At 45.7% G+C, this 9,932-nt stretch overlaps 1 protein-coding gene across 2 annotated transcripts in view; it reads left to right on the forward strand.

Moving 5' to 3' along the window:
* The first annotated feature begins 666 nt into the window (after nt 1–666).
* Nucleotides 667–9,932, forward strand: part of NPL (N-acetylneuraminate pyruvate lyase) — a 58,621-nt gene continuing 49,355 nt past the window's right edge. The window contains exon 1 of one of the 2 annotated variants that reach the window (XM_014583997.2): nt 667–709. The gene's annotated coding sequence lies outside the window, so the exon portion shown is untranslated. The remainder of the gene's footprint in view (nt 710–9,932) is intronic. The other variant, XM_006142339.3, reaches the window with a different exon arrangement.

Genomic DNA, 9,932 nt, shown 5'->3' on the forward strand with positions numbered 1-9,932 from the left:
GGCAGGGAGCGTCCTGGGCCCAGGCATCCCGCAGCAAGCAGGCAGCCCGCTCGGGTCCCTTCAGCCCTCATCGCGGGGTCACGCGCAGGGGACAGGAAACCCCGAGTGTACGTGCCGTCTCGTCCGGCCCGCGCCCCGTGAGCCGTGGGCACCGGCGCGAACTACGATCCCCAGGCTCCCGGGCGGCGGCACGTGGTCGGGGGCGGGGCGGCCCCGGCGATAAAGGGCGCGCCCGGGGGCGGCCTGACCCAGGCAGGGGAGACAGCCATGGGCTCGGAGGGACAGGGAAAGGCAGAGACGCCGGGAGCTGGAGCGAGGGGAGGTGTGAAGGCGACAGTTTTCCCGGTTTGGGGCCGTGTCCGAGCTGACGCGGGCAGAAGGACCCTTCCCCCGGATTCTTTTCAGACTGAATAGCCGGGGCTCCAGCGATCATTTACTCAAAATAGTATTCAGCTGGACGGAGTTCAGCCATGAAGTCTGATACAACTCCCACCCACTTCATTTTACGAGAAATTGGTCATATTGCTGACTTTTGTTTTTTAATTTTTTTAATAATTATTTTATTTAACTTTATTTATTTATTTTAATTTGACTGGAGAGTAACAGAGAGAGAGAGAAAGCGGAAAGCAGGCCGCCAGGTCTGGGACGCGAACGGTGGTTGGGCATGTGGGAGCCCAGCGCCCTTAACCACACGCAGTTTCATCTCCAGGTATTTCTATTTGCAAATCATTCTCCTTGCCCAGAGCTACCTTCTTCCTCACCCTCTTTTCTTTTTCTTTTGAAACTTTGCCTTTTCAAAAGAATATGACTTGGGGCCAGCAGGTGGCGTGATGGTTAAGGACTGCCACATGACTTACCATGTTTGGCGTCCCAGCCTAGTGGCTTGAAAAACGCTGGGTGCGTGCCCAGAACCTGGAGAGGAGAATGGAGAAGGGATTGCCCGTGGCCATTCTTTCTGAGGGATGATTTCTCACTTTCCCTCTGGCGTCTCTCTCTTAGTTCTATAACCAAAAAAAAAAAAAAAAACTAAAAAAAGAAAAAAAAACTTTGGCAGCTTGAATTCTTTGCCTAAAAGTGTTCTTCCCTGTGAACATATAGGTAGGAGACTTCAAAAGTAATACCTCTTGGGAACCAGCAGTTAGCGTAATGGCTATGTCGCTGGACTCCCACGTAATCGATCACGGTTCATGTCCCGGACCCTGTGGCTTAAAAAACTCTGGGCGTGTGTGCGTGCGTGCCCAAAATCCTGAGAGGAGAATGGAGGAGAAGGGATTGCGGCGTGACCATCCCCCCTGGGGGGTGATTTCTTGCTTTCTGTCTCTAATGTCTCTCTCTGTCTGTCTGACGAGCGCATGCGCCCTATAGTGAAAATCTCTGAAAAAGAAAATACCTCTTCCCTAGTGTTTCATAGTAGCATAAATTCCCATTATATCTTCAGCGGCAGAATGTTTTAACCATTTGCTTCTAATACAAGCTACGAAGAATTTCAAAGCTCGATATTTCCCAATTTATCTAAGACTCAGGTTTTAAATATAGTGCTCATTCTTAAAGTTATAATCATTTATCCCATCTCTTACAGGAGTTTCACAGTGCCCAAGGCAGCAAACTTTACTTATTTATTAGTGTATATATTTCTGTGTTCAAAAGTAAGCTTTTGAAGCTATCTCTCCTCTTACAGTCCAGGAGAGGAGCCAAAACTACCCTGCTTATAACTGGGGTATAAGGATGTTTAATGAAATGCCGGTATTCGATGGAATTCTGAGGGCTAAATTATTTTCAAGTTGGGGGAAACTCATGACCTGTTTGATTTTTTTTTTTTTTTTTTTGAGAGGTTTTTGCTATAGGGCGCATGCGCTCACCAGACTGACAAAGACAGAGAGATAGGAAGTGAGAAATCACCCCCCCAGAGGGGATGACCACGCCACAATCCCTTCTCCTCCCTTCTCCTCTTGGGATCTTGGGCATGCACGCACACACCCCCGGCGTGAGTTTAAGCCACCGGGCCCGGGACTCGAACTATGGTCGACTACGTGGGAGTCCAGCGACATAGCCATTACGCTAACTGCTGGTCGCATGACCTGTTTGATTTTTTTTTTTTTGAGAGGTTTTTGCTATAGGGCGCATGCGCTCACCAGACTGACAAAGACAGAGAGATAGGAAGTGAGAAATCACCCCCCCAGAGGGGATGACCACGCCACAATCCCTTCTCCTCCCTTCTCCTCTTGGGATCTTGGGCATGCACGCACACACCCCCGGCGTGAGTTTAAGCCACCGGGCCCGGGACTCGAACTATGGTCGACTACGTGGGAGTCCAGCGACATAGCCATTACGCTAACTGCTGGTCGCATGACCTGTTTGATTTTTTTTTTTTTGAGAGGTTTTTGCTATAGGGCGCATGCGCTCACCAGACTGACAAAGACAGAGAGATAGGAAGTGAGAAATCACCCCCCCAGAGGGGATGACCACGCCACAATCCCTTCTCCTCCCTTCTCCTCTTGGGATCTTGGGCATGCACGCACACACCCCCGGCGTGAGTTTAAGCCACCGGGCCCGGGACTCGAACTATGGTCGACTACGTGGGAGTCCAGCGACATAGCCATTACGCTAACTGCTGGTCGCATGACCTGTTTGATTTTTTTTTTTTTGAGAGGTTTTTGCTATAGGGCGCATGCGCTCACCAGACTGACAAAGACAGAGAGATAGGAAGTGAGAAATCACCCCCCCAGAGGGGATGACCACGCCACAATCCCTTCTCCTCCCTTCTCCTCTTGGGATCTTGGGCATGCACGCACACACCCCCGGCGTGAGTTTAAGCCACCGGGCCCGGGACTCGAACTATGGTCGACTACGTGGGAGTCCAGCGACATAGCCATTACGCTAACTGCTGGTCGCATGACCTGTTTGATTTTTTTTTTTTTGAGAGGTTTTTGCTATAGGGCGCATGCGCTCACCAGACTGACAAAGACAGAGAGATAGGAAGTGAGAAATCACCCCCCCAGAGGGGATGACCACGCCACAATCCCTTCTCCTCCCTTCTCCTCTTGGGATCTTGGGCATGCACGCACACACCCCCGGCGTGAGTTTAAGCCACCGGGCCCGGGACTCGAACTATGGTCGACTACGTGGGAGTCCAGCGACATAGCCATTACGCTAACTGCTGGTCGCATGACCTGTTTGATTTTTAAGGGCACAGCACAAGGGGAGAGGTGAGAAATCACCATCCGGGGGAATGGTCACCCTGCAATCCCTTCTCCATTCTCTCAGGACTGGGCATGTGTGCTCAGGGTGTTTTTCAATCTCTGGATCCAGGACTCCAACTGCTTGGTCAGCCATATGGGATCCAGCAGCCTTAACCACAATGCTATCAGCTACCTCCAGAACTCCCTGAGTTTTATCTATCTATCTGTCTGTCTATCATCTATCTATCTTTACATTTTTGCCATACGTACATGAGCTCATAGGAGAAAGAGAGAGAAGAAAGTGAGGAATTTCCCACAGGGTGGATGGCCACTCTGCAATCCTTTCTCCTCCATGTTTCTCCTGGTATTTTGGATTTGGGGCACACACACATTCAGCATGGTTTTTAAGCTGCCAGGTCCAGGACTACAACTGTGATTGGGTCATGTGGGAATTCAGCACCTTAACCACCGTGCCACCTGTTGGCCCTCTCAACATACTAATAAGTGAAAAATTAATAAATTGCAAGACAATATGTAATGCTTAGTTTTTTGCTCTGATAACCTAGACAGCTACAGAGTGACTAACTGACTAATGGAGAGGTAACGGGCCAGCCTGGGTAGGCTGGACAAAGGGATGATTCATGTCCAAGGCAAGATGGATTGAAGTGGCATGAGACTGCATCACGCTACCTAGAACAGTGGCAGACAATTTTAATCTTATAAATGCTTAGTTCTGAAATTTTCCATTTAATATTTTCAGACCATGGTTGAATTTGTGTAACTGAAACTAAAGATAGTGAAATGGCAAATAAAGGAGGACTACTGTGTCTGAAAGCAGTACACCAGGGGATTGTGCAAATTAAAGTTTGTTTGTTTCTTATTTTTCAAAGAAAGAGAGACAGCTTCCCTAATGGGGCATGGTCACGTCGCAAACCCTTCTCCCCCATTTCTCCATCCCATAAGGATTTGGAGCATGCAGTGCACATGCACTCAGCATGTTTTTCAAGCTGCTGGAATTCCAACCATGGTTGGCCATGTGGAATCAGGCTTCTTTAACTGCTACAGAACTGGTCCCCTGGCTTTTAAAGAGAAGTTTACAAGTTGGCTAGACTAAGAGGATCTAAGTGGGAGAACCATAGGATCAAAGCAAGCAGGAGCAGATGCAAAAGGTCGGTAGGAGCAACAGAAAGGTCATAGTTGGGCTAGTACACTGCAGGTGTAGAGAGATCTAGCGGGTCATTGGGGAAAGTCGTAACACATGTTTGCATAGAAAAACACGTCATGGGGACCAGCAGTTAGCGTAATGGCTATGTCGCTGGACTCCCACGTAGTCGACCGTGGTTCAAGTGCTGGACCCGGTGGCTTAAACTCACGCTGGGCGCATGTACGTGTGTGCCCAAGATCCCAAGAGGAGAATGGAGGAGAAGGGATTGCGGCGTGGCCGTGCCCCCAGGGAGTGATTTCTTGCTTTCTGTCTCTCTGTCTCTCTCTGTCTGGCTGGCTAGCACACGCACCCTATAGCAAAAAAAAAAAAAAAAAAAAAAAACTCTCCAAAAAAAAAAAAAAAAAAAAAAAAAAGATGGCACAAAATTATTGCCACTTTAAAAAAAAAAAAAAAACATGTCATGACTTTCCTAATGGCCTACTATCTATATAGAGACCCAGACCAGGGGTTGGATATTTGTCCTACTGGCATTTTTGGATTAGAGCAAAATCAAGATTAGAAATGTCGGAGTCGGCAGGTGCCATGGTGGTTAAAGGTGCTAGACTCACACATGACTGTGGTTCGAGTCTCGGACCTGGTGTCTTTCTCACTTTCTTCCTCTTTTTCTCTTTCTGTCTCTGGTCAAACTGGAAAATAATGCTAAATAAAGTTAAATAAAATAACTCTTAGAAAAAAAAAGATTAGCAATGTCAGTGTTACTGGACGAGTAACCTGTAGCCTGTGTAAACTGGTGAACTGGAGGAGAGCAGAGCAGGGATTGGGGCAATGATGCCCAGTCCCCACCCTATACTCCCACAGGCCCCATGTTTTGAATTCTTTTAACTAGTCAGACTGCATGTAAGTGGTAATTAATTTGATTATGGCCATCAAAGACACATGTAAATCTCAATCTGAACTTCTGATCACCTTACCAATTTCTTTTTTTTTTTTTTTTTTGGGGGTTTTTTGCTTACAGGGGCCTCATTCACCAGACAGACAGAGAGACAGAAAGCGAGAAATCATCCCCCCAGGGGGGATGGCCACGCCGCAATTCCTTCTCCTCCATTCTCCTCTTAGGATCTTGGGCATGCACGCACACACGCCCGGTGTGAATTTTAAACCACCGGGTTCGGGTCTCGAACCACAGTCGACTACATGGGAGTCCAGCAACATAGCCATTATGCTAACTGCTGGTCCCATCACCTTGCCGATTTCTGCCCCCTAAGTATGAAATAAATGTAATCCAAAGCGTGGAAGCCTGTTTAGCCTGAACAGCCTAGTAGTGTTTCTTTAGGAGACTTTTAGTGCTGACTCAAGCTCTCAGGACTGTTATCACTTGAACCTTCTTGCACCCCCCTGAGCCCCTTGGACCTGGGGTTGTGCCCATTGGACTAGATAAGAGGAGACACGGGGTGAGTTATGAAAAGGGCTGTAAGCAGGGAAGGAAGAATTGCAGGAAAAGAAGATAATGGAATTAAAATGACTTAGTTCCTGAATAGGCAAGAGTAGTGAGTGTTGGGGAGGAGGCACCAGCAGAGTGGAGATGCCCAACAGGGAAGATGGTGCTGCTAAGGCCATAATACTACTTGCTATTATTCTACGCCCTTCAGACCAGGCTTAATGGAGGGTGCCGAACATGTACTTATGTGCCTGGCACTATTGTTAATCACTCCACATGAATAGCTCATTTAACTAATTTATTTAATTCTCTCAGCAACCCTAAGAAATATGATTACTGTTACCCCCATTTACAAGGGACATAAGCACAGAGAGGTAAAGTAAAAGCCCAAGGTAAGATGCAGACCTACGACACCCAACTCCAGAGCTGGTCTTCTAACTCCTTTATTGCAAGGAACAGAGGAAGAAATCTGAGGACAGCCGGCAGGTCCCCTTGGGGTACGTTGAACTGAGATGCATGCAGCAGTGCCAGGTAGAGATACCCAGGCTCAGCACAATGTCATTAGACATGTTTCAGGGGTAGACAGGGCCTGTGTAATTGGCCCCCAAGGCTCAGAGTCTAAGTGGCCCGCCTCTTGTAATGAAGGTGGTCACATGGAGCTCAAAGACTAGAGGCACATCTTGTGGTTTCTTATCTTGCAATTTCCCCATTGGGTCAGGTGATTACATTTATCTCTCACAGTTTCCAACATGAATCAGTCTCATCTCCAAACTAGGAAAAGTCAGAGAAATCTTAGAGTCCCACAGATCTGGTAAGGCCCTCCTTTATTGCCCTTCAATAAGGGGCAAAGCTACATGCAAGGTTTGGGCTTGATTCAAGAGCAAGTCTTGCTGGGAATGTGTCTATTTGCAAGGGGATGTATCATGTTGGCTTTCAGATTCTAATTTTGTCTAGTTTTGCTAGCCCTAGTAAACCCTATAAAAACCCATATAGGGGCCAGCAGATGGTATAGTGGTTATGTTGCTGGACTTCTATATGGTTGACTGCAGTTCAAGTCCCGGACCCAGTGACTTGAAAATAATGCTGGGTACTTGTGCATGCATGCCCAAGATCCCAGGAGAAGAGATTGCAGCGTGGCTGTCACCCCCTCACTCCCCCGCCAAGAGTGATTTCTCATTTTCCCTCTCTCTCTCTCTCTCTCTCCAGCAAGTTCACACATCCTAAGGCAGATATCTCTAAAAGAAAAAAAATACAAAAGCTTAAGTGTTTCTTAAGGGCTCACCTGAGCCAGGACTCTTGGGGGTATTCAGAAAAAAGTAGAAGATACAGTCTCTTTCCTATTTAGGGAGATGAGGTGAACAGTTGTAAGACAAGAGCAAACAAAACAAGATAGTACATGAATAAGTATATATTCCATGGGTCAAATTGAAGTGTACTGGGCTTTGAGCTTTTCAATGTACCAGCTATGTAAGAATTACCATGTAGTCCCTGTTGATCACCTGTAGACTTCACTGAATTTGCTGTAAGCACACTATCCTTTGTATAATCAGACCAGTTACCATCTGATTACATTTTATTTTCTTCTTCAATTGTGGGACATTGATTTGTGGCTTTGAATTGCATTTGTGGGTTTTTATGTCTTACAGCTCAAAAAATAATAAAGCTTCTTGGGACCAGCAGTTAGCATAAAGGCTATGTCGCTGGACTCCCACATAGTCAACCGCGGTTCGAGTCCTGGACCCAGTGGCTTAAACTCACACCGGGCACTTGTGTGTGCATGCCCGAGATCCCGAGAGGAGAATGGAGGAGAAGGGATTGTGGCGTAGCCATCCCCCCTGGGGGCTGATTTCTTGCTTTCTGTCTGTTTCTGTCTGTCTGGCGAGTGCACACACCCTATAGCCAAAACCTCTCCTAAAAAATTAATTAATTAATTAATTAATTAAAAAATAATAAAGCTTCTCTAAGTAATGACTGGCAGAGCTGAGAGCTGAACCAGACGGCCTGCCTGCAGAACCCGGGCTGTTCACCAGACTGCAGTTGCTCCTCTCTTCTCTGGACACTGAGTCTTTTATACTGATTATGGCCAGACACTCTGCCAGATGGCGAGGTGTCCTTTGGCCACAAAAGAGTGGTATGAGGTTGACTTTTCAGTAGTGGGCTCTCCGTTTGTGGAAGTCATCATCCAGCTAGTCTGGACGTCTCATTGTATCACCCACAGATCACTGAATTGAACAGCAGAGTGCTCAATTCGGGAAAGGCAGATGAAGCTCCTTGCTTTAAGGAAAAAGAGCGAGGTGAATATGCAGTTCACAGGGTTTACTGGAGCTAGGAAAGCTGGCAAAATTAGAATATGAAAGGGTAGTTTGGCAAATCTGAAGACATTATGTAAATGATGCAGAAACCTTCTGACTTTAAGTACTAGTTTCCAGTGAGACTAACTTAGACAAACTAAGATATGGGGGGAGAAAGAATTTTCCTTTTTTATGAAGAGATTTCAATTTAGGTAATAGTAATTCTTTATGAATTTGACTTACTTGATTAGGTTCAAGTTCTGTCTTGGATTGCTATTAATTACCCTGCTCTCGGGTTTCAGGTCACCTCTATCACCTAGGTAAAAGCAGAGGCTTTCTATGAGTAAGCTCTGGGGGAGTGAGAAGGGGCAGCAGGTGGCATGGTGGTGAATGCACTGGGTTCCCATATGGTGGACCACAGTTTGAATCCCGGACCTGACAGCTTGAAAATCACACCATATGCATGTGCGTGGTTACCCAAAACTCCAAGGAGAATGGAGGAGAAAGGATTGTGGCATGGTCAGCCCCCTCAGGAGTGATTTCTCACTTTCTCTCTCTCTGGTGAGCGCATGCACCTTATGACCAAAATAAATAAATAAGGGGAAAAAGGCAAACTCTGTCCACATGGACCCTGAACTTCAGCTGTGAACTAGTGCTTTCAGAGACTAAATGAAGATTTTCTGCTGAAACTTCTTCCTCTCTTATTTCTAGTGGGTAGTGTTACCTGTCTCTTTGTCTCCAGTTCTGTCTCTCTGTCTCCCTGAGTCTTTTAATTTTATTATTATTTTTTTAAGGTAAAGTGTTCTCTAGGCTTTCAAGCCCCTTTATTGTGTTAATAGGTGCCTCTCCCCTTCTGTTTAGGAAAGGTACAAACCCAGGCCATGCGGTTTTCAATTTTTGCATTTTAATATTAAAATCTATAGTTTTTTTATTATCCTTTTTTCTTCTTTTGTTTTCTCTTTTCCTTTTCTTTAGTTCTTTTCTTTTCTTTTCTTTTTTTAAATCTTTACTCATTTGCTTCTCAGCCTCTGCTCACTAAGTGTCTAGACAGGTCCAAGTAAACAGAACCTATACATCTGAATACAGTTAGGGTCAGAATATTCCTCTATTCCCACTGATTCTGGTGCATAAAGAGTGAGAATGGAATGGAACAGAGATTGTACATCACCTCCTCCTGCACGCCTCCGAACACTCAGACTGAACTTCAAGAATTAGAAGAAATACACTATCCATCTAATGACTAGAAATCACTGCAGGGTCACAAGAAATATGGAAAAACAAGAAGATGCCTCTCCTCCAAGGAAAAATAAGTCCTCTTCATCCTCAGACAGTATAATGAAATTCATGGAAAAGTCTGATAAAGAATTCAGAATTTTCATGGTGACAAAGCTCACAGAAATTGGAGAGAAGAGAGACAATGAACTGCCGAAGAGGCAAGGGAAAGAAGCTGACAAGCTTTAGGAGGTGAGGAAATTCTTGCAAGATCTGAAAAAGGAATTACACACTTTAAAAAAGAATCAAATGGACCTGGTAGAGATGAAGACTATAATACAGGAAGTCAAAACCTCCCTTGAGAGTATTCAAAGCAGACTAGATCACACTGAAAATTGAATCTCAGTTGTAGAAGATAGAATTACTAGCCTAGAAAAATCCACCACAAAGACTGAGAAAGTTGTCCAAAAACATGAGAATTCTATACGAGAAATACTAGATACCATCAAATGTCCAAATATCCAGATAACTGGTATCCCAGAAGGGGAAGAGACCCATAAGGGCATTGACAATCTAGTCCATAAAATCCTGGAAGAAAACTTTCCAAACCTAGAGAAGCACTCAAAAATTCAGCCCCAAGAAATACA

The sequence above is a fragment of the Tupaia chinensis genome, unplaced genomic scaffold (assembly GCF_000334495.1).
Source record: "Tupaia chinensis unplaced genomic scaffold, TupChi_1.0 Scaffold000074_1, whole genome shotgun sequence".
Classification (NCBI taxonomy): domain Eukaryota; kingdom Metazoa; phylum Chordata; class Mammalia; order Scandentia; family Tupaiidae; genus Tupaia; species Tupaia belangeri.